The sequence below is a fragment of the Podarcis erhardii genome (assembly GCF_964252035.2).
Source record: "Podarcis erhardii genome assembly, chromosome: 6".
Taxonomy (NCBI): Eukaryota; Metazoa; Chordata; class Lepidosauria; order Squamata; family Lacertidae; genus Podarcis; species Podarcis erhardii.
The window spans coordinates 60267581-60292229 of NC_138510.1; the positions used below are offsets into that span (position 1 = coordinate 60267581).

At 41.3% G+C, this 24649-nt stretch overlaps 1 protein-coding gene across 1 annotated transcript in view; it reads right to left on the reverse strand.

Moving 5' to 3' along the window:
• Positions 1 to 24649, reverse strand: part of DAB1 (DAB adaptor protein 1) — a 643380-nt gene that overhangs the window by 583576 nt on the left and 35155 nt on the right. The window contains exons 6-10 of the mRNA XM_081867205.1: positions 23339 to 23432; positions 17870 to 18035; positions 6384 to 6476; positions 5812 to 5970; positions 2626 to 2724 (exon numbers count right to left, since the gene is read on the reverse strand). The gene's annotated coding sequence lies outside the window, so the exon portion shown is untranslated. The remainder of the gene's footprint in view (positions 1 to 2625; positions 2725 to 5811; positions 5971 to 6383; positions 6477 to 17869; positions 18036 to 23338; positions 23433 to 24649) is intronic.

Genomic DNA, 24649 nt, shown 5'->3' on the forward strand with positions numbered 1-24649 from the left:
CTTCCTAATGTTTAGGTGGAATCTTTTTTCTTGTAGTTTGGAACCATTGCTCCGTGTCCGCTTCTCTGGAGCAGCAGAAAACAACCTTTCTCCCTCCTCTATGTGACATCCTTTTATATATTTGAACATGGCTATCATATCACCCCTTAACCTCCTCTTCTCCAGGCTAAACATGCCCAGCTCCCTTAGCTGTTCTTCATAAGACATCGTTTCCAGGCCTTTGACCATTTTGGTTGCCCTCCTCTGGACATGTTCCAGTTTGTCCGTGTCCTTCTTGAACTGTGGTGCCCAGAACTGGACACAGTACTCCAGGTGAGGTCTGACCAGAGCAGAATACAGTGGCACTATTACTTCCCTTGATCTAGATGCTATACTCCTATTGATGCAGCCCAGAATTGCATTGGCTTTTTTAGCTGCCGCGTCACACTGTTGGCTCATGTCAAGTTTGTGGTCAACCAAGACTCCTAGATCCTTTTCACATGTACTGCTCTCAAGCCAGGTGTCACCCATCTTGTATTTGTGCCTCTCATTTTTTTTGCCCAAGTGCAGTACGTTACATTTCTCCCTATTAAAATTCATCTTGTTTGTTTTGGCCCAGTTCTCTAATCTGTCAAGGTCGTTTTGAAGTGTGATCCTGTCCTCTGGGGTGTTAGCCACCCCTCCCAGTTTGGTGTCATCTGCAAATTTGATCAGGATGCCCTTGAGTCCATCATCCAAGTCGTTGATAAAGATGTTGAATAAGACCGGGCCCAAGACAGAACCCTGTGGCACCCCACTAGTCACTCTTCTCCAGGATGAAGAGGAACCATTGATGAGCACCCTTTGGGTTTGGTCAGACAGCCAGTTACAAATCCACTGAGCATAGTCAAGTCCGCATTTTACCAGCTTCTTTACAAGAATATCATGGGGCACCTTGTCAAATGCCTTGCTGAAATCAAGGTAGGCTACATCCACTGCGTTCCCTTCATCTACCAGGCTTGTAATTCTGTCAAAAAATGAGATCAGGTTAGTCTGACATGACTTATTTTTCAGAAATCCATGCTGACTATTGGTGATCACAGTATTCCTTTCTAGATGCTCACAGACTGTTTGCTTAATGATCTGCTCCAGAATCTTCCCTGGTATTGATGTCAGACTGACTGGGCGGTAATTATTTGGGTCCTCTCTTTTCCCCTTTTTGAAAATAGGGACAACATTTGCCCTCCTCCAGTCTGCCGGCCTCAAATTAGGTCCAACACCAGTAAATGGACCAATCGTGCAGGCATATTTCAGGAAAAGCTACTCATGGCTGTGTCCCATTGAAATCAATGGAATGCTAAATCAAACATGACTGCAAGCTCATCAGGACTTCCAGTATTTTATGTATGATGGACTAGTCTGACTGAGCTGCACCTCTTGACTTGGGAGTTTTGACAGGACTTGCTTCCATGTGGTTGCTTGTCACTCAAACTGAATGGCACTGATAAGACTCAAACCCTAAGACAAATATGGTCTGTGAAATGTCATTGGAGGTCTATCACAAATCTGGAATGCTAAGTCAGGCTTTGCCACCTGGTAATTCCAAACCTACTGTTACTCTGTTCCCATGTTAAGAGAGTAGGATTGTTACAAACATTTACCTTTCTTGGAAGTGGCAAAGATGAAGGATGTTTCAGCCTAATTAATTAAGGGGGGGGTTGGGGGGAGAGTCCTAAAGAAATTGTAGTGCATTGAAATCCTTGGAAGTTAAGGACTAGTGAGACCTTCATAACAGGTGCTCAGAAAACATGCAGGATTTCTTTCCAAGTCCCAGGCTAGTTGACCACACAGTCATTTTCTCCAACTGGTGGTGAGGCCTTTGGGGTAAAGGAACACTTCTAAGGAAATATATGGGGTATGGTGTTTCCTGTGCTATTCTTCGGCACATTTCCATCTGTAGAGAGGCATGCCAGGTGAAGCAGTTTTGTTGCTGATTCCTATCTCTATTTCTGCTGATGGCATATTTTGCTGTAACATCCCCACTGGAACAATTACATGCATGATCTCCTTCCCACTCTACTCTATTGCCCTCCTCTAATAAAAATGTTTGTAAATATTAATTGTCTCAGAATGAACAAAGATTTTCAATTGGCACTTGTGAAGAGTAAGCTTTGTTGTCCCCCCACCCCATTTTGTTTTCCGTTGGAAGAATGAGCAGATCATCTTAAATACCTGTAAGTCTACAAGTTATACTCAAAAGGCCATATTTTTGCACATTATGGGAAAGTAAATCCTCAGCAGATAATATTCTAACCCTCTTTGATCCCATGTCGCCATCTTTGCCTGCAGGAAAATGAAAACAATATTAGCTTCATTTACTGTAGATGCTTCTTCCCGTGACCATTTAGATTTGCCTAATTACTCGCTCCTCCCTTCCTTCTTCCTGGGCAGGTGGAGCAACATCTGTGAACATAAGATGGATGCTGTCAGTAACAAATGACTCCTTGTGATCAGTTCACGTTTTCCTTAGTGCTCCTTGCACAGATCAGAACTGAATACAAAGTAAGAGAAACATTAATTAGTGCCCATCCAACAGCAACTTGACAGGGCTATGATTTAGCTATAAATACGTCTGTTGAATTGCAATTCAATATTTGAGTTCCTTACTTTTCTTTCATTGTACCAAATTGATTGGGGAGAATAATAAAGTCTCGTCGAAGGATGCGGAGAGCAGGGGGAATAATGAAGCCTCTTTTCCTGTCACTCCTACATTTTTAAAAAAGAAAAGAAATCTCTTGACTGTGACTGTCATGACATCATCTACTGACATGCAAATTGCTTAGTGATTTGAAAAGAAAGACATATTTGTAAACAAGCCACCTACTTGATACTTCGATTCATAAAGATAAGACATAGGGAAAATGTTTATTTAGATTTTTTCAAGGAAAATGAATAGCCTATGTCAGCTCTCCTGTAATGTTAGAATATTAGAACAATCCTTATACAGTATATATGCATGAATGCGGGTAGATACTACCATGAAGACACATGACACTTTGCACAGGTTTAAAAGTAAAAAAAAAAAAAAAAAAGAACCCCAAAACCCAACCACAATAAAAATGAACAATTTCCTACTCGAGGAACTTGGGAAACTTGTCTGCTGTTGAAAACCCTATAGCTTGGCTAAGCCTTTAGCAACAGATTCACCCTAGTTTCTAGTAAACAACAAATAAGTGTTGTGCAAAGAAGAAGAGAGGGAGAGTGGTTTCCATCTTCCATACCAGGGCTGACCAGCTGATGAGATGAGGTAAGGCAGTTTGCCACAGGTGGCAGACCCAGCCTCCTCCATGCCTGCCCATGGCCTCCTCATCTACGCTTGCCTGACACCTTAGCCTCCTCCAAACTGCCCATTACCACCATGTCTTCAGTGTTGGGGGAGGCTGCAGGGGCAGAGGCAGGGATGGGCTGTGGAAGAACAGGAGTTGACAGCCAGCGGTGGAGGAAGCGGCTCGGGCACCTGGGGTGGCTGCCCAGGGGTGGGGCGAGCAGCCCATAGGGGTGGGGCGCACTGTAGGGCCTCCAGAGTCTGCCTGCCTGCCTCCCACTCAGTATCCCTGCAGCTAGGGGAGAAGCAGCAGGAGGAACATTTGGGCAGCACAGAGTCTACATGCGCCCAAGCCACCGTGTTTCTCCCAGGAGAGACGTGTGGCTCAGGTGCGCTGCAGGCCCTGTGGTGAGTGCCACCCGGCATTTTGTCACCCCCCTCAGTGGTGACACCCTGGGCGGACCACACCCACCACACACCCCGTCCTCCGTCCCTGTCAACAGCATAGGGGGCAACATTTTCTGTTTTGCCTGGGCTGGCCCTGTTCTGCACTATTGAAAGCAAGGACACAAACAAACATAACATTTAAGTGTAGTACAAGTGCTTTCAAACATACATCCACAAGATGCTAATGCATTCATTTTCAGAGCAGAGAATGTCACTTCGTTTTTTAAAATGTATAGACCGTTTTTCAAACAAAATGCTTCCCAAAGCATTTTACAGAAATAGACACCAAGAAATAAAGCATAATAAACTTTTAAAACCAATAGAAGCCTCCTGATGCTGCTGGCATGGAGCAGACGCTGTCACCATCTTTAAGTCTCTTTTACTTAAGGGCCAGAATGAGGGACAACCTTGATTCGAAACATTCCTTAGCATGGCTACATCTTTATGAAATATACATTAAATTGAACTCCTACTGTTCATTCAAGCACATAAGTTCATCTCTGACTTCACTGCTGATTATGCCCACTGCTTAAGTGTCATGCTGAATGTTTTCTGCCCGCTTTGAAGCCACGTAGGACCCCATTTTGCACCACTTTGGGCTTCCAGGCTGAAAGTAGGCAACTAGAGTGAGAACACTTGTACAGCAGCAAAGCTCATTAAGTTTTTGTCAGTTTTGTCACTTGAGAAAAAGTGCTTTAGACCTTTGGTTTGCTTGAAACCTCCTAGATCTCAGATTACTTTTTTCTGCTTAGATGGTGGGGCTGCACAAGATAGCTTCCTATTCTAACTGCAGTAAAGGAATTTCCCTCTGTTTGACAGGCAAGATGTTGTTTTACACTTGGAAAGAAACACAACACAGTAACATGAGAAGCTCTGTATTTCCCCTGTTTCTTGTGCACATGCAACCTTATCTGTAAGTTAAAACTTTGTTAACTCTCTTGGCTAACAACACAAGATGCTAATTACGTCACTTGCTATGTTTTGTTTTCTATTCAGTTACAGCCATGACCACAACAATGTTCACTGGAAACACAGTGCATCAGAAGGGGAGGTTACACACAAACACACACAGAAGTTGAGATCAAAACTCTCATTTGACACACTGTATTTAGGCCTAGGGGAGAAAACAGTCCTATGGGGGCAATATACATTGTGATCATGATGAAAGCAAAGGTTAAACCTTATTTTCCTAATGAACATTGCCCCTTATGCCTGTAATTAAGGTAGAGGAGCACAATACCACATTTGCAAGTGATACCATTAATATAATGTGTAGCTAGACCTATGGAATAAAACATGTTGAAATGGCATTTGTAAATGCATTCAATTAGAACGAATTATGGATAATGGGCTTGATGTGAAGAATAATGGGCACATCTCATCCTGAGTGGAACAGGACATTTTAGATGTTGCTGCACACAGATTTTACACTGTTGCACCTTAAAATGATTTTCCAGTACCTCACACCCTGTATGGTGAATATTGTCAAGCTGAAAGAAAGTTCACCAGGATAAACATGTGTTCACAACAGATAATGTTTTATTAGAAGCAACCAAAAAGCAACTCAGGGAGTTGTCCTTGTGTCTAGCTGTTTACAGGCATACGATGTAAATTCTTAAACTGCCTTTTGGAATCTGCTACCTTTAAACTTCAAACACGTTTATTAATATTTTAAAGCCCAATGAAGCTTAACTTTGAAATTCTGTGAGATCAAAATGGCTGGTGGTGAAGGAGTACTTTGCTCTATATTTATATAACTTTTCTTTTATCTTTTGGATTTTCCCTGCATCTTATATCTAAATTAAAAATGGTTTGACAAAGATAATCATTCACTTTTTCAGTGAAAGCTTGCCTGAATATATGCAAAATACCTGGGATTGGATAATAAATGTTTGTCCTCTTCTAACAATGGCCCATTGCACGATCAAAAGACACTACTAAAATCTCCATGTTGGATATTCTTATCTAGCATCCATGCTTTCAATGCAACAATCTTTGTCAATAGAGATGGTAACAGATATCTCCATCTGGGGGCCCCAATACATTTTCAGGAGAGTTACACTTTAGAAGGCAAAACCAACCTGGTGTCTCATTTTTAGGGTCCCTAGCTTTGTTTTTCAGTTATATGACAATGAGAAAAGATAACAATAGCAGAATATCTTCATTGTGATGCTCTTCACAGTGCCATTTAGAATTCTTAGAGTGGATGGGAGTGATCCAACAGACATTGTGTGCTTGGACTGGAAAAGAACAAAGAGCAGAAAATAGAAATAAATCAACAGTTCTCAAGGTTGAGGCACGTAAGAAGTGGGATGTGTACAAGGACTGGGGCTTTTAAACTTGTTCATAAATAATCTAGAGTTAGAGATAAACAGTGAGATGATCAAGTTTGCTGAAGACCCCCCAAATTGTTCAGCATGGTAAAAACCAAGAAGAATCACAAGGAGCTCCAAAAGGTTCTTTCCAAAGTGAGGGAATGGCAATTATTCTTTGAAAATTATTTAGTGACTGCAGTTAGTGCAGAACACAGTTTCCAGAATAATGTAAACCAGATAATGGGACCATAGACCACCTATTCTGGCCCAGGGGCACTGGTTGCTCATATAGTTACAGGCCCAATTCAAAAATTTGGTCTTAACTTATAAAGCCTTACACTGAGCCTCTTGGGCTTGCTGATCAGGAGGTTGGCAGTTCAAATCTGCATGATGGGGTGAGCTCCCGTTGCTCTGTCCCAGCTTCTGCCAACCTAGCAGTTCAAAAACACACCAGTGCAAGTAGATAAACAGGTACCATTGTGTGGGAAGGTAAACGGCATTTCCGTGTGCTCTGGTTCCATCACTGTGTTCTGCTGAAATAGAAGAAGTTTAGTCACAAAACCCAGAAAGCTGTCTGTGAAGGAATGGCAGCTCCCTCAGCCTGAAGTGAGATGAGCGCCTCACCCCATAGCCACCTGTGACTGGACTTAACCATCCAGGCATCATTTAACTTTTACCTTTACCTACCTGACAGAACGTCTCTCCCACCTTCAACCTCCTCAATTGTGTTTCAATTTTTTGTGTACTTCATATTTTCTGTAAGTCGCCTCGGGCCTTTATTGAAAAAGGCGACTAAGAAATTTAATAAGGAATGATATATGTTCACACACAAAACCTGCTGACTCCTATTGGAAGCATTAAAAGGAAACACACACAGTGTCTGAAACTTTCAGTGAAAATTCATTTCTTCATGCCAAGCAAGCAGCAACGAGAATTCTCTTGGGGGAGCTAAACCAATCCGACTGCAAGCACTTTGTTTCTGGCTCCATCACGCCTAATGTCCATAAAAGATCAAGGTTTGCCTTCAGAAGAAAAGCACATTCAGATTCTGTCCTTGTTACTATGGCAGCTTCACAAAACCAGTTGCACATGGAACATTGTGCTGAATTGTTCTCTTTACTCAAATCGTATTTGGAATAAGGTTAAGAATCAACAGTTATAGGGGCAATTAAGCTGTCAATTAGTGGAGTTTCTTTTCTTTTGCAGAGCATTAAGGGGAGGGGGAGAGAAGAGAACTGTTTAAGTTTCCTCCGAGTCTCAACTGTGTGAACACTAAATTATGTGCAGTCTATAAAGACCTTTTAGAACAAAGACTCGAAGCGGCCCTTATAAATAATTTAAATGATTTAGATAATTAGATTAGAATGCAATATACTTGTTATCTTTTTTCAATAATTTCAGACATGACTGCATGCTGTAATGCTGCAGTTAATGTCATTTCTTTTTTTAAGCTGGAATGGAGCTGTAGTCTAAGCATTGCTAGCACTGAGGTGATGAAACGCCTGTAGTAACAAAGTTATCTGGATTTCTCAGTTGTCCAAATATAGCATTCAGATCTCCTTGCCCAGCCTTCCCACTGTGAGCCACCATGGCAACAGCATGGGGTAGGGGCTTCGAACACCACCACCCAGACACACACATTGAAGGAATGTGTGAGGGATGTCTTAGGGGTATTCAGGCTAACCCTATTTCCTCCATATCCAGCAGCCACACCCCACCTCACTGCATCAACACATTCAGAATACAAAGTAAGAGGCTCTATTGTACCCCCAAAGTATGCATGCAGCGTTCATAAGAAGACCCCTGCTAGATAACACCAAATACCTATTTTTTTCAACATCCATTTCCCCCAGTTACCAACCAGGTGGCTATGAGAACCCCACAACCAGAAAATGTGAGGGCAATCCCTCTCTTCTGTTTTACCCTAGCAGCAAGTATTATTCAGGGGCATACTGAGGACTAGATGAGGTATATTGGGAAGGTTCTGCTTTGGGGTGATTAAGTTGTTTTCCCATACCTGTTGCTATGCAATTCTCCTAGCTTCGCATAGGGTCAACTGCCTTCCATCTCCTAGTCTATCATCAATTCCTTTCAACACCAAGACTTCCAACCATGACAGTGTGCTAAGATGTGTGGCTCTTTTGTACTGCTAGCATCCATCCACGAATTACCCAGATCATTTTATTTGTGACCCTAAGCCAGAGTGAAGCTTACATTTCCAGAGATGAAGGATGATAGAGGCAATCTGCTGCACCACATAGTCATTTTCTGAGGGAGAAAAATGCACAAAAACCATTTGAAAAGTCACCACATGTAAAGTGATTTAGACACATTCCTGAGTCGGAACAGGAATCCTTTGTGCGCAATAGTTGGCTGGGTGCTCCCTTCTCGAAAACCTCCAGAGAAGCTTGCAGTAATACAGCTGGGATGTAGCAAATACATGGATAAGCCATCCAACATCCATTTGCGAGAGGTGCTAATGCAGCGTTACACTGTTCTGAGGTAATCAAATGTCAGCCTGGCAAAAGCTCTGATGTGATCATTAAAAGATGGGCAATGTTCCACAAGTACTCCCAGGATCTCTATCCCTTGGAACTGGGAATAAGTGCATATCGGTTGGAAAGAAAAGACCAAATAAACTTGCATTTTTAAATCTCTCTGGTCCCCATGGTCTTTAGGAAGGAAGAGTTGGATTCAGTCTTGTTTACACACACCTCATAACAGTTTTGATCAGAAGGTTTGTACATTCAAGGTCACTTCGCAAATGAGTTCCTAGGCATTGTTTTAAATTGCTTATGCTGTTTCAGTGGTTTACTTAGATGGGTGGGCTGGTATAGGAAGCATTAAGAAGCATTTCAGCTCTAAAAACATTAGATATTGGCTTTATTTTGGTGTGGGTTTTGTGTGTCTGTGATAATGATTGTAAGCGGCCTCGAGAAAACTTATGTTTTGAAAGGTGACATTTAGAAATAAATAAAATGCTGTTACAAGAAACACAAAAGATAATGTCAACCATAAATGGCCTGCTTCTGATCCCTACAAATTCTGTATTGATACTTTTTTGTAATTGATTCATGAGCTGGATAATGTCATGATTTTAATTGGTGGGTTTACGCTGTATTTTAATGTGTTTTTATATACCACCCTGAGAACCTTTGTTGAAGGACAGTCTGAAAATATTAATGATGAAGATAATAACAATAATTAAACAAGTTATCATAAATTGTTGCACACATAGGCAAAATAAGCACTTGCCCAGACATAACCTTGAATATATCAGTCTAGCGAAAGTATACATGTGAATGATTTCTGATAATATTGGTTGCATAGAGGCAAAACAGATAAATGAAGAAACATCAGTGTAGTAACTTACATAATAACTACCTAAAATGAAACCATCAGTTTCAATGGGACCATCCATGGGCTCATTCATTTCAGCAGAGGGATAACCAGGAACTGCCTCTACTTATGTGGTATAGACTTAACATTTTTAGTTGCTTATTTTTAAAGATTTTCTTGGTTTACAAAAGTACAGGCATTGTCTCTTTTCTCAGGTTGTAAAGTCTTTTCTATATATCAGTTACATATGATGTGAGACATTAGTGTTGTATACAGAAGGTGGTCAGGGAAGGAGAAGAGGGAAGGTGAGAAGGGGGAGAAGTGGTAAACATATTCTTAGTGTGTATGTGGGGTTTTTATATCATCGTCATTTGGGTAGGTTCTCTTTCTGTTTGCCTATTATATTCCCTTGGTAGTGAGAGAGGTTGAGTGGGGGACCCCCAGAGTGGGTTGGTTGTTTTTAGTTGGTTGTTGTGAGATTGAGTGGGGGTTTTTTGGGGGGGGGGGGAGTTCCAGTTCCTTATGTGACAAGGAAACAGTTGATTATTTGTCCAAAGATGGAAATGACTAATGGAGCTCTTTATTCCATCAGCATCTTCCACGAGGCAAAATGACTTTTACTCTGCTATATCCAGAATAAGAGACACGCACTATCATGAGCCATTTCTCATAGCTTACATTAATGCTTTCATATAGCTCAGCATTTGCACTTAATCAGCTGTGTAGCAGGACTAGATACTAAGAGCTCCCTTATACTAAGCACATAGGTGCAAATTGATTTCCCCTTAGTCACTGCCACCCGTGGAAAATTGTTACCAATTTTTGTTCATAATCAACACATATCACATAGGAGAAATCCCTTCTCCTTTTGAAAAATTTGAAGAACAATGACAATTCCCTGCCAATTAGCTCAAGGTAAGAAGAAAGACCTCAGGAAAGCAAGAGACAGGTGCTATTATGGTAGATACACTTCCAGTTAATATTTGTCAGGTATTGGACAATCTGTTCTGCAACTCGACTTTACCAGCGAGCATCGCTCAGCTACAGTAGCTCAAATGGGAATGGGAATGGTAATAAGTGCTAAATGAAACCTGACACCACATCATCAGACAATAGCACTTCCCTTAGCATGTTTCCATTATGTTTCAAACCCTGATGACCTATTCTGCAAGAAGGTCAGAGCCTAGACAAAAGATGGCAAGACAGAGCCTCAGGAACTATTATTTTCCAGTAAGGCTTCTTTGAAAATTATTGAGAGTTGCTGATGGAGTGACAGAAGGTGCTGGCTGGACCAAAGGTGGCCACATAGCCAGCAAATCTCACTTGAGCAATAGCATCAACAAGGGCACAGGAGCACGAAAAGTGAAAATTAGAGAGAAAGCAAGAAAGAGAGCATCTAAATCAACAATGCCTTGCAAAAGAGAGTTCAACAATAAATAGATTGAGGCGAAGACACCTAACACAACAACAGACATTTTCCCCTTCCCTCATAAATCCAGGTGCTAAAATCTAAAAGAGCCCATGGTATCAACCACTTCTTGGTGACTCAGGAAGGAAAAACTGATATATAGAAGCTTTGCAGCTCCCAAGAAGATGGTAGAAGATATAGGTAGACCTTTTGAAAAATGGTGAGATGGCTGGTTTTATGACTGATATAAGCTCCAAATTGTAAGAGTCAAGGAACAGTGACACCCAGTACAGTGACACCCAGTACAGTGACACCCAGTAACCTGTCATCAATTTTCAGGAGTCGTATTTCTAAATTTCTGCAAGGTGCTCTTCTCTTGCTCAGACTGACTTAAGCAAGGCCTGCAGCTGCTGGGATCTGTTATGCCCTGCTGTAAACAAAGAGAAAAGGAATTAGCAGTTCACTGCAGCATCCAACAATCTGTTCCAAGGAAAGATCTGTTGAAACTCAACTAATGCCTCCCACTGCTCCACTGAGATGACCCACCATAGCAGTTAAAGGCTTAAATCCACATCTAAAAACTGTGTGAATAAGGGAAGACTGCATACTGCAGAGTTTTCCACAGCTTCCAGCCTATAACCTTGCCTTCAAAAATATTATCTGTAGAGCAACAGAAGACTCAGAAATACAACACGTTGAAGCAGGTCTATAACCCCTCCCCCCCCAAGATGGCAAGCAATAGTTAACAGCCACAAGAAAGAAAAAACTTACCTTAGGGAAAAGGTAAAGCTTACGTAGCCATAGTTAAAACCAAAAAATGAAATAGAAGTGACTAGCTAGCCATACATATGAAATTGGAACAATATGGAGCAAATCCCAGGTTGGTATTTTGGAATGTACCGTATTTTTCCGTGTATAAGACTAGGTTTTTTTTACCAAAAAATTAGATTTAAAATTGGGGCTCGTCTTATACACAGGTAGTGCTGAGGCATATTTTCTTAATTTGGAGTCCCCAAAAATAGGGGGCATCTTATACATGGAGGTGTCTTATAGAAAGAAAAATATGGTACATTCACAGAAATAAGGTGTGTGTTTTTCTACAATGAAAGCAACAACATTATCTACACCCAAGTAGTCACAACCATCCTTGAACATGCAGTCACATAGACTTAATAGTTTATACTTGTATGTTTAGCATTCACGAATAAACATCTCTGTGCCAGATTTTCAGCAATAAGCATCTTTATGTCTCATTTACAAGACCATTTCCCAATCACAGACCAGGGATCCTGTAAAGTACCAGAAAACAGTCACAAACACACAATCTGCACACTTAAGAACTTGGTTAATTATATATTTAAATTGTTCGCTTTCATCATTACACCAATGGCCAGGTTTGCTCATTTGTAGAGCAAGGTGTCTTTTCAGACTTTTTAGAGAATTGATTCAATTCAAAATTGGACATTTATTCTCTATCTTGGGTTGATACTTTTATGATGTTTCAGTGATTCCATTGTACGCCACCATTATATATGTATTTAATGATCTGGAGGACCGTAAACAATAAACATCTTGTGTGGTATATCCAAAGTACAAACAAATAGTATGGCTTCCTGAACTAGATTCAGAATTATTAGATGCTTTGGGAGACAGGCTTTCAGGTGTTAATGTGTGTGTGCCTATGTGCTAATTCATGCTGCGTAGTCCAGCTACAAACAAGACACACACACACAAACAAATTGTTCAATTAAGGTCAAAAAGGAAAGAGCATGAAATGGCTCCATGGCAAAGCGCCCATAAAATCTGGCACACACTTCATTTTGTAGGATGCCTTTTTTATTATCAGACATTTTGGTGGCTGAAGTAGAAAATCCAAATCGCAGTCCCATGGTGCTAAATTTGATAGATAGCTGCATTCCTTAACACTCTGGCACAAGTAGGAATGCCTCATAACTGAAAACAGTTGCCTATTTTATTGGTTTCAAGTTGTAATGCAAATAAAACCACACTTAGAGCCATAGACCTGCTTCTGTCATGTGCCAGAAGGTTTGTCAAGAGTCAATGTGGCCCTCAGGCCATGCACCCATAGTTTGTACACTCCCTCTAGCTGCTCATAAGAATATTCCCTCTCCCTTCCCATAATCCTCCACACACCCCACTCTGTTTTAGAGGATGGGGAGCAGGGATTGTGGGAAATTGTCTCCTTTCATTCCACCTTCAGATCTTTTCCATCAGCAGAGCAACACCAACTGGATTCCACCCTATACTTTGCATTCTTTTTCACCTTCCTCACGACTGAGGAATTACCTCTTCTCTTTGTACTGTATTTCCTTCATCTGGTTTTGTAAACAGCTGAATTCCTTAACACCCTGTAATGAGTAGGAATATCTCATAGCTGAAAACAGTAATTTATTTTATTGATTTCATGCGGTAATGCAGTGTTTGTAAAATTGTTCTTTGCTTATACACAGCACTACAGGCTATTTTTGAGGGAACAAAGGCAGAGCCCTTCCAGTGAGTCAGAGTGTCTTGATTAAATTATAAGGAGTTTCCTCTCAGGTTCCAGTAATAGAAGAACTAACTTCTCACAAGAGGGCACTCCTGCTAAAAAGAATTGTTCTTCTTCTGCTTCACTGGGCAAATTGAAGTGGCTACCTGAGGCAGCAGAGGCAGCAATAAGATGTTGGAGGACAGAGCCACGGGGCTTGGCTTGCATCTCATAAGGTCACATCTACACAATACATTTAAAACAGTTTTATGCCACTTTAACAGTAATGGCTCCTCCCCCCCCCCAAATAATAATAATCTTGGAACTGTAATTTATTAAGGGTGCTGGGAGAGCTACAAAGTGGTAGAAGACTGCTTTAACTGTATGGTGTGGATGTGAGCTGCTCATAGGTTTGGTATAAGGCACTGGGTTGTATCCAAAGTAGTGCTAAGCAACTTATTCCACCAACAAAAGGATTTCTGCTTGTGCAATGGAACTTTCCTCCCTCTCCATCTCTGTGCCTCCTCTAAATCTATTCTTAGGGGTTCCCCCAACTCTCTGTAGCAGACTTCATGAGGATGCAGGGTAAACAGGGAGAGGAGAAAGGATGGGAAGTACCATTGTGCAAGTGTAAATTCATGAATTAATAGAATAAATGCATGGGGTACATTCCATTGTCTCCTCACCACCACTGAAGCAGCATTCCAGTCTGGCCAGCACCTTTACATGGAATGGGAGAGGCTGCCATTTTTTCTAACACTTCAGGCAGCAATCTGTCTTGAGCTGGCTTTATATAGCAGAGCCACTCTGTGCTCCTTCCCCCATACAGCAAGATAACAAGCTATTATTTGAAGGTGGAGAAATGTACAGTCATGGGAGTGATGCAAAAGCGATTCTATAAATATTTGGAAATTTTTATTCTCCACAACTGTTACTTTTTGCCATCCCTGAATTCTTTTTAAAGTAAGAAATGAACCTGCGTTGGCATTGTTCCGGTATAGTACATGTAGAAGGGAGTAAATAAATACAAGAAAAACATAAAACGGAGTGGGGCCTGAAACATACACTACTATTCTGAGTATTATAAACAGGGACATGTTTCTATGAATGTGGAGAACAGGGAGAAATCATATTTAATATCTATGTGGACTGCCTGCCATCCATCTGCTTTGGCAGGTGCATTATTTCTAGTTCCAGGGCTCATCGTGATGAATTCTGGTTCTTGTTTTCCTTTTGTTGTTGCTCCTGGGAGACACACACACCCTGCAAAAGAAATTTGCTGTACCCAACGAACTAGCATTCCTAATGCAAAAAAGGCTCGAGTTGGAACGCTCCATCCTGAATTCAGACCTTTTACTTTCCATTCAACTCAGTTGGAAAACACAACAACAAACAAGTCTTCAAGGTATTTTAGAACAGATTTCTTAAACAATGTTGACTTCTCCAATCTGGTAAAGGAAATCCAATTTGTATTTAGATTGCTGAAAGCATGGCTCATATCTGAAAAAAAGTATTTAATGTCTGTAGTAGCCATATACCTGGGGTCCTCAACATAGCGCCCATGGGCACCATAGCACCTCCAGAAAACCCTCTTGGCATCTGCAAAAGCCTCCTGCCACTCCTAATTTCTTCTGGGAGACTGCCTTCTTTTGTTATTTCACCAGTTTCTTTTCTGAAGCAGGTCTATTGTGGTGCCCATGACAGCTTCTTGGATTTCCATATCCATTCCATATTCTAGATCTATAGCCCTGTTAGCTGCCTACCAAGTAGGTTCCCCCCCCCACACAAAAAAAATTTAACTTTAGTGATTGGCCATGGAATAAATCATCACTTGAGCAGCAACAACATAATTGGATTGGAATAAAAAGGATGTGCAAGAGGAACATATGGGTTGTAAACATCAATTTACTATTGATGTTGTAATCTTGAATAAAGCACAAGTGACAGAAGTCCCACTGAGTTCAATGGGACTTAGTCCCAGGTAAGTGTGCATAGGAGGATTGCAGTATAACTTCCTGCTGTGAAAGATATATTGTGCCTAATATGTGTTCCAAATGTTAATTCCTTGCCATGTTTTCGAGAGCTTGGTATATTAAAAGGATAGAGCATTGCTACATCCTATTCTTCAAAACAGATTACACTTCCATACACCCTTCCTGTTAAAATCATTGCAAATCAGTTTTTCAGCAAGTGATACAGTGCATCATTTTAGTGCCAGTGGGCTGACCCACATGTCCTATAACAGATCTGAAGTGGTTTTCAGGCACGGAATGATCTTTGATCATTCTTCCGCTTATCTTAAATTGGCTGCAAGACACCAATTTAACAAAGGAGAAATAATATAGCAGAAAACTGAGAGCAGCATGAAACATCAACCACAACCATCTGCTTTTCAACTTTCTTCAGAATGCTTTTAATTCTATTTGCTATTAGATGAGTATATGTGGCAGGGGGACAGGGAACCTGCGGCTCAACGGATGTTGCTGGGCTACATCTTCCATCATTCCTGACCACTAGCCATGCTGGCTGCAGCTGATGGAAATATTAGTCAGGTCACTGAATGCCACCCTTTCCCCATCATTCTAAATATACAGCTCAGTGTACAGATATAAAATGCTAGAAATTAATTTTCAAAAGGTTATTCTGATGTACACTTTTGATACTTTCTTTGTTTAACTTAATTTTGAATCCTTACAAACCAATCAACAGAACAGTAAGCAGAATACACAACCAATCTGAGGTCCTAAGCAACTTCCTTGTGTTTATAGACATTGAATAATAAACAGCAAATACATAAACAAATTTTCCACTGTCTATTATACAGCGTTTTCTAGTGGTTTTCCTGAATGGGCAGCCCTTACAGTTTGGGAGGGGTTAAAACAAGATTCACTTCTTCTCCCCAACTGTTTTGTGGACAATTGCATGAAGACACATGAGAAAGGTGTTCCTAGCCAAATTACAGATAAATAGCTCTGAAATCACTTCAAAGGTCCCTGTTTCAGTTTGGAGTGCTTCACAGAGTCTGCTTGGCTTGGATATGCCTGGAGTCTGTCTGGAGCAGCCTGGATCAGGCTTCCATAAAATTTGAGGGACCGTTGCTTTCCAGAGAAAATGTATTCTGTTATACATGCTGGGAGCTGGGGAAGTGCAGACAGAGACCTCTGTCATGGCGTCAGAAGCTGGACATTCATACTCCCCAAAGCAACAAAATGAGGAGGAAACTTAGGTTGGTCCACTCATGGGGAGACTATACTCTTGACACCTCCTGCTAGGTTCTCCCAGCCTGAGAACAAAGCTGTCCCACCTTCCTCAGTGTGATGGCCTGGGATTCGGATTCAGATGCTGAACCTGATGAATCCCAGCCTGCACAGGATCCCCCCGCCTCCAGAACCAGCTGAGCCGGGGTTGGGGCATGAGCCTGAAGGGTCCTCACCTGTGCTGGATCCTCAGGTGCAGGCACCAGCTGAGTCTGATCTGACTCCTGAGGCGATGGAGGACCCATTGCCTGCAGGTGCTCCACTCTCAGCCCCGTCAGAGGAAGCTGGGGTTGCATCTGGGTCCAGTAACCCTCCAGCCTCTCCTGAGCTGCAGAGGCTCAGGGCAGAGAGGCGGAGGGAACTAAGTTCCCGCAGGAGGAGTGCTTGCCTCCAGGCAAGGAGAAGTGAGTCACCTGAGGATCGGGGCTGCCCTATGCCTTGGGGCAGATAAAAGCCAGCCAGCCCGCCCCAGTCCCAAGTTGCGGGGGCAACATTGGTGGTTGTCAGTTCCTGCCTGAACCCTGCCCTGCACCCAGCTTTGACTTTTATGGACTGCCTTCATATTGCTTTATCGACCACGGACTGGACTTGGACCTTGCCTCTTGTTTAACCCCTGGGACCAGCACACTCAGGCTCAGAGGACAAGTCCTGAAATAATTTCCCCATCCTTTTCCCAGCATAGAAGTTTACACTGGCAGATTCAAAGGGCCCTTTAAATAAACTTGGCCATTTCTGCAAACAGGTGGGGCCAATTGCAAACTCTACATAAGGCCTCAGGTGTTCCTAGCTCTCGGCAGTGACATTAAGAAGAATTTAATGTAGCTTTGTCAGCACACACTTGCCTGATAGAATAATATCTCCTAAAGCTCAGCCAGCAGGGACAGCTAGGAGCTGCCCAAGGTCTTGACCTGCTTAGAGAGACTGTACTTTGATTGGACTTGACCTGTTCATTGCTTCCACATTCCCTGCAAGTCCTGAGCCCCAGCAGAACAGCATAGCCTCTTTGAGCTCACCACAGAAAGATGACAAATCATGATAACATCCCATATCCTACAGCCATAACAACACCTTCGTTTTTCCATTCTGATTAAAATGTATGCTTAGACCAAGTTGTGGATTTCAACAGGCTCTCACATATATTAAGACTGCTAGTGAGCAAACAAGGTAGGACTTAACATGGTGAAGAAAATCCGAAGCTTAATCTGTTCTGTGTGGGTGTATATAGTGTAATGGTGCCCACTAATGCTGCTGTCAGTTTATTTCTCTGCTCTAACTGCCCACACTTCTAAAGAAGCTAGATTTATTTATATTTTGGGATGCATCTTGGCCTACCTCCAAAAGCACATTTTGCAGATGAAATCCCATCAAATCTGTTCACACTCCTGTTAGTCAGTGACAAAGATGAATGCTTATTTTGGGGCTGTGTTGGATGCTCTTTTCTTCACTTTTACACAGGAAATTTGTTTAGTCATCCACCATCGTGTCAGGGCTCCAGTCACTGTATATTAAAAATATACACAGATCAATTCAGCTTCCTTAAAAAAAAAAAAAGCATGTTTATTTTCTTTAGTACTAAATCCTTCTCATCTCAGCTAAAAATATATGGCCAACTTCCAATGGTGTCTGTTTGCTTGTGCAACAGGGCTTTCAATTTCTCTTCTTCCCCATCCAAGTCCCTCACCCCAAAATCTCCTCCAAAGGGCCCCTCAACCCCCTGGATCAGATTGGGGGGGTAAGCAGGGGGCTGTAAGAAGGGGGAGAAGTAGAAATCTTGTTGTATAATCAGCTGCTTGTTCATGCTACATTGGATCTTATCCTATAAAATGTATAAAATGGGCAAAAAAAGGAGAGGCTTAGTTCTCTGGAGGGGCTGCTATAGGTCTGTCCACAAGACCCCACTTCCTCCTTCTGTAGGTTGGTGTTAGAATATGAGAAAGTTGACAATTGTGTATCTCAGCCTCATTTCATTCATTCATAGCCTGCTTTTCTACCACCAGGTAATCAAAAACAAAAACCACCACCCACTCATAAGGTGAAAATTGGCCTATATGCAGCCTTCTAGTATAAATCACCATTTGGAATCTGTAAAATGGAGTATGCAAACATTTCATGCGTCAGATTGGTGGTCACAGGAGGACAAAACCCTCCCAAGAGTAGACAAAGGCAATTTCTCTTTGGGGGCAATTTGGACACAGTTTCTATTACATGTTCTATTAATGTTACAAACATTAGTAAATTCCATTAGAAAGCATCAGTAAATCCCTCTGCAGCAGCCTTCCACTGATGCAAAAATAAAAATAAAAATTACTCCTGAAAGAAGCAAAATGCTCATCAGAGCATGAGATAGCTATCTCTTACAGCAGCTTCCTCCATTGCTATGTTTTCTATCAGAGGACAGACATCCTTCATGTGAAGTGACAGTACGGTCATCATAACTCAGCAACTGGAATTGCTCCAGCTTCTAGTCACTCTCCCACTTCCCACCCAATTGTCAATCAACAATGCAAACCACAGCGTGGGTAATCTGTGCTGTCAATCATGGCCAAGAGAATCCGGAAGGAAGAGGCAGTCCCTTCTGAGTTGGGGCTGCTGCACAGCATATATCTTTAGCTGACACAGGGAGAACTAGATTTCTGCGATAGAAATATGCAGATTCCTGGGCAATCGAAAAATTCTTCAGGGCTGAATTTAAATATTAGGAAAGTAAAGACTTTGACACATTAGATGTTTCATGGATAAAGTATTGCAGAATATGTACTCTGTCCTTTTCAAAGACAAGGTGTTGATGGCAGTGGGTGGGGTGCGAAGATAGATGTCCCACAATAGTGGAGGCTTTTCATAAATTATCAAATGCATAATGCTTTAGTTACCTTATATTGGGGGGGGGACTGAGCTGTCATCTATGCCATTGCAAAATTAGTTTATTGGTATTATTAGAATTTATAACATGTTTATTTTTTAATTTTTTGCAGCATGCAAGCATTTAAATTATTTAGAAAAAAATAATCTTTTTTTGTCCTCTCCTTTCCTTAAAATTCACTTTTGATATACAGTTAGTATTTTGAATACATTTTGTATTGTGTGTTTTAAACAAGAAACAAATTCACAGTAACTCTTGCTCTGCAGAAATGCAAACAATCCTTTGACTGCAGTGATTTGAACTCAAAATGTTTTGGCAGAAATTCAGCTTTTCCATGAACTTGTAAAATAACCCACACTCGCTTTCACAAAAGAGTAGAAAAATTAAGCCAGCTTTAATGATGCTACTTATAAACCGTAACAGGGATATTGTGAGGCTTAACGTCGGTAAAGTACTTTGCCATCTTCATCCAGAAGGTACTATAAAGTCTGAAACTCTATGAATAATAATAGAACAATGGCATTTGAAACATGAAGCAACCAACCAAATATCATGAACGTCCTACAGAGAATGTAAAATTCATTGTGGCATCTATACTGAAACTGGGTGTGAAAAAGACAGCCATCGATCACAGTGACACCTGAAGGAGCTAAAGAAACTTTTTACTATGTCTCTATAATGAAATACCTTGATGGTTCAAGATCCTGTCTGAAGAAGTATAAAAACAGTCTTGGAAGAGGTACAGGCAGTGTCAAATAGCATTGAAAAGAAGTGGAATAAGTGACTAACAACCCTCTTGCTAAGATTTCTACATCCTCAACTCTCCTCTGTTATGGGGTGGGTATCCTAGATCCAAGAGCAGAGAACAGGAGTGGCTGCAAGCCCTGTCCTCTGGCAGAAGAGCAGGCAGGGGACACTGAATTTGGGGGGTGCAAAAAGTCAAAAGTGCAAAATCATGCACTTGGAAACCGAAGAAGCTTTTAAATGCTTGGTGTTCTGTTATGTTTTTTGTATATTCTATTGAAAGCTGCCCAGAGTGGGTAGTCAGATGGGTGTGGTACAAAGAAAAGATCATGATGGCGATGATGATGATGATGATGATGATGATGAAGAAGAAGAAAATGTTGTCAGGTGATAACTTGTTGCCTGGAATCAACAAAGAAGAGCAGGAGATCTTGTGGTCTTGGTCCATCACTTGGTGTCTATAACTTGGTGTCTATAACGTACACATTATCAAGTGCTCACCCCGGACTCCATTCCAATTTTTGGAACATCTGGTTACACCAGAGTCCCAGTCATGCATACGTCTATGTGTAAGTAGCTACTAACATGTTGGCTTCTTTACTGCAGTGGCATGGATGTCCAGAGGTGGTGCTAGCAGCATGCCCAAAGTATGTCCCTACTTCCGAGCAATTGTGTAATGGGGGTAATTATAATTACACAATGATGAGGGCTAAGGCTGGGTCATTTTGCAGAATCAGGCTTTTTCTGCAAATGTTAATATGCAACTGATTTAAAATGCTTTGTTATGCTAATTCATTCATGCAGACATGTTACATTGTTTCAGTATTCTATTTTATTGAGTTCCCTTAAAAAGAGAGAACATATCCTCAATTAACAGCATTTTTTTTAATAAAAAGGTTTGTCTGATTCTGATTTTTCTTTTGTCCTTTGTTTCCTTAAACTTGCATTCCAGGCAGCAAATCTTATCAAGGCTCACACAGTGCTCAGATTAAAGAATCATTTATGACATAGATCATGTAGTGACCTAGATTTCAAGTCTGCACACCTGCAATGTGCTCGGGGAAATGTTACAGCTACTACACAGATTTCACATTGGGTGGGTGGAGATTATGTGATACTGCTGGACGTAGCATGAACATTGTAAAGGTGTTGTAAAATACTGCATGCAAAACATCTTTCCAGGATTTAGTCTCTAGAAATAAGGTGCAAATGACTTAAGTTTATATCACAGTAGGGAAGACAGAGCTGCCTTAAACTAACTCAGATAATTTTGCTCAGTGGTGTTTGCTCTTGGGGGCAGGGGGTGTTTCCTAAATCCCAGGAAGAGGGTATTCCTTGTTCTCCTACCTGAGAAAGGGGCAATCAAAATTATCAATGGGTGGAAGAAGCGTCTTTATGAGGGAAAGTTACAATGTTTCAGTATGGGGGGCTTGGTTTTTCAAAAAGGCAAGAGATGGGAAACATGATAGAGGTGGATTATTGATGGGTGGTTTAGAGACCTCTTGTATTCTGAGAGGTAGAAAAACTCCACCTAGCTCACCTTTGGTTGACACTGGATTAGTGCATCACTCTGTTGGTGCCAATTTTCCCCTTGCAGCCACTAAATTTGTGGGTGGGCAAAAATGCAAAGCCCCAAACATGTTGTGTTCCAGTTCAGAAGAGGCTGAACTGGCCAGGTGACAGCACTGGGCTTGATCCAGGCCCAGTTACTGCACCAGCTCCAGGTTGCCCTTTTCTACATGCATATTCCATTCGGCCCTGCCAGACAGTGGCCAGAGGATTGTACTCTAAAACCTCAGTGTTGTATTTTTGTAGACAAGCAGCAATGCAGGTGTTCCCCCAGTTTCTTATGGATTTTTAAAATGGTTGGACCTTAAAAATGCAGCTAAATGTGTTCCACACCAGAGGGAATTGTAAGCAAGCAAACACATTTTTATATATTGTACAAAATAAAAATGCACAGAAACAATATAGTAGCCTGGGAACTAATGGAAAAACAAAAAAATCCAATACCATAGTAAGAAGTTGTTTGGGGAGAAATCAGAATGAATTTATTGAAAAGGAGTAGTGTTTTCCCAAGATGTTTCTGATAAACCCAAATCTGAGCAATGTGTGTTGCCTATTATTATATGGGATTTGCAAGAACAAAAGATCTAGTCACTAAAAAAGGTTAGTTTCAGTGCAGATTGTCAGAGACAGAGATTTATGAGGGCAAGATGGGGAAAAGACTGAAAGGTTTAGTAGAAATATTTCATAAGAAAGAGGAGTTTTTGTTCTTATTCATTGACTCAATTATAGAAATGAATTCTCAGTGGAAACTTTGTCAAGCCTCAACCAGTGTGGCAGCACTATATTAAAATGTATTATTGGCATTCCAGTTGAGAGGCAAGTGAAGCAGAGAGAGAGAGAGAGAGAGAGAGAGAGAGAGAGAGAGTGTCATACCTCAGGTTACAGAGACTTCAGGTTGCGTTTTTTTCAGGTTATGGACCACAGAAACCTGGAAGTACCTGGATGGGTTACTTCCGCGTTTTGGTGGTCGTGCATGCGCAGAAGCACTAAATTGCTCTTTGTGCATGTGCAGAAGCACCAAATCGCAACCTGCACGTGCACAGACACACCACTGTGGGTTGCGAACGTGCATCCCACACGGATCGCATTTGCAACCCAAGCATCCACTGTATAGGCAAAAAGAAGGGTTTAAAACACACACATGACACACACTCTCCACAGCTACTCTCAAAGCTACAGATAAGCTTGTAAACTCTTATTTTGAGTTGATACTTTGCTTTTTACCTTTAATTGCTTTTTTAAAAAATCCAGATGATGTAAGGCCCTATTATATTCATTTTCTTTTGGTCAATTATTATTATTTTACCCCCCCCCCTTTAAATGGTTAGTTAATGCGGTAATGATATAATAAAAACAAGAAAATTTGATTTGACAAGAACATGATTTAAAGCAGTAAGAAAATATATGCATATTCTAAAAAAGCAAAGCAGGTGCAATGCAGGTCAAATACATAAATAACAACAGCTCAAAACAGGGGTGGCAAATTTATTGCCCAAAATTCTTGGGGCACCTAGGACATTTTTAAGCCTGCTTTTAAGTTTGGCTCAGATCCATTAGCTCTGCCCCAGCCACTCTGGGTGGCTTCCAACAATATAACATGATGAAACATCAAACATAAAAAAACACACTTGCCAATACAGGACTGCCTTCAGATGTCTTCTAAAAGTTTTGTAGTTCTTTATCCCCTTGACATCTGATGGGAGGCCATGAGGAGGGTTGCCCCTGCCAAAAAGTGTATAGAGAATTTGTGTAGATAGTTATACGAATTCATGCAAAGGAATCATTGTATTAGCTGATGTGAAAGAGAAATGCAAAAGGGCACCATTTCTTCTTCAGCCCAGATTGTACCACACATATGCAGCAAATGGCTCCTCAGAAGCATTGTGAAAACAATGACATGAAGACTGGAGAAGAACACCCACCATGGCGAGGTGCCCACTTCATTCCTGAGGTGCACACAAGTACTGTACAACTGCATCACTTTGGTTCTCAAGGTAAATATGCACTGAGCATAGGCAAGGGCCTGCATCAGGATGAGTTCCATACTTGAGGTGCATAGGCTAGAGGACTCTGAATTGTGCTCAAAGATTAGCTATTCACTACATGCACAGTCAAATGCAGCCCAAGAGAGAAAGTGGAGTGCTTGGCTATGTCCTTCATCCAGAGAGAACACCATCTGTGCATGTACCTCCACAAACACATAATATCAAGAAACAAGGTGATTTGTGATGAACTGTGCACATAATCTCCACCTTCTCCCTTGCCCATAAGTTTTTGAGCTATTTCATTTCAAGGTCATATGATCTTATGCCTCAATTTATAAAATAACTAAATAGGAGTGAATTCAAATGCTTTGAAAAAGCACTTGCTCTTTTCCATGTACTGAATGAAGTCCCAATTTTGCTCTTACCTTCAGGTGGTGTTTTTCTTCTCCAAAAGCATATCCCACCCCACCCTGAATCACTAGCCAGAGGAAGGAGGAGGATGTAGGGGAAGGGAGTTTGCCTCATCACTTTCCCTTCTCAGGTGGTGACAACGTCTAATATGAACAAGCCCTTGGAGAAATTCACAAATGTATTCTTTAGTGTTCAAGGTAATTGCTTGGTTTTGTTGCTGGAGAGCTGTTATACGTTAACGTGCTCTGCTGGCTGGGGTTCTCATCCCACAAATTAAAACACTCATTTACAACCAAGCAGCATTTGTAACGGAATAAGATTGGAATGTTCCTCAAGTGCAATGGAGTTAAGCAGACTAAGGGATTCCTGAGACAGGATTTTGATTATGCAAGGAAGAAAGAAATTCGATGCTTTCTTGATTTCTTATTGCCCTTTCTAATTTCTCCCCGTAAAATGCATTGTCTGTTAAAGGCTGCGGTAATGTCTGTATCTCTGGCATAAGAAAAGAGGGTTCCAAGGGAGCTGGTTTTACTGTGAGTAGTT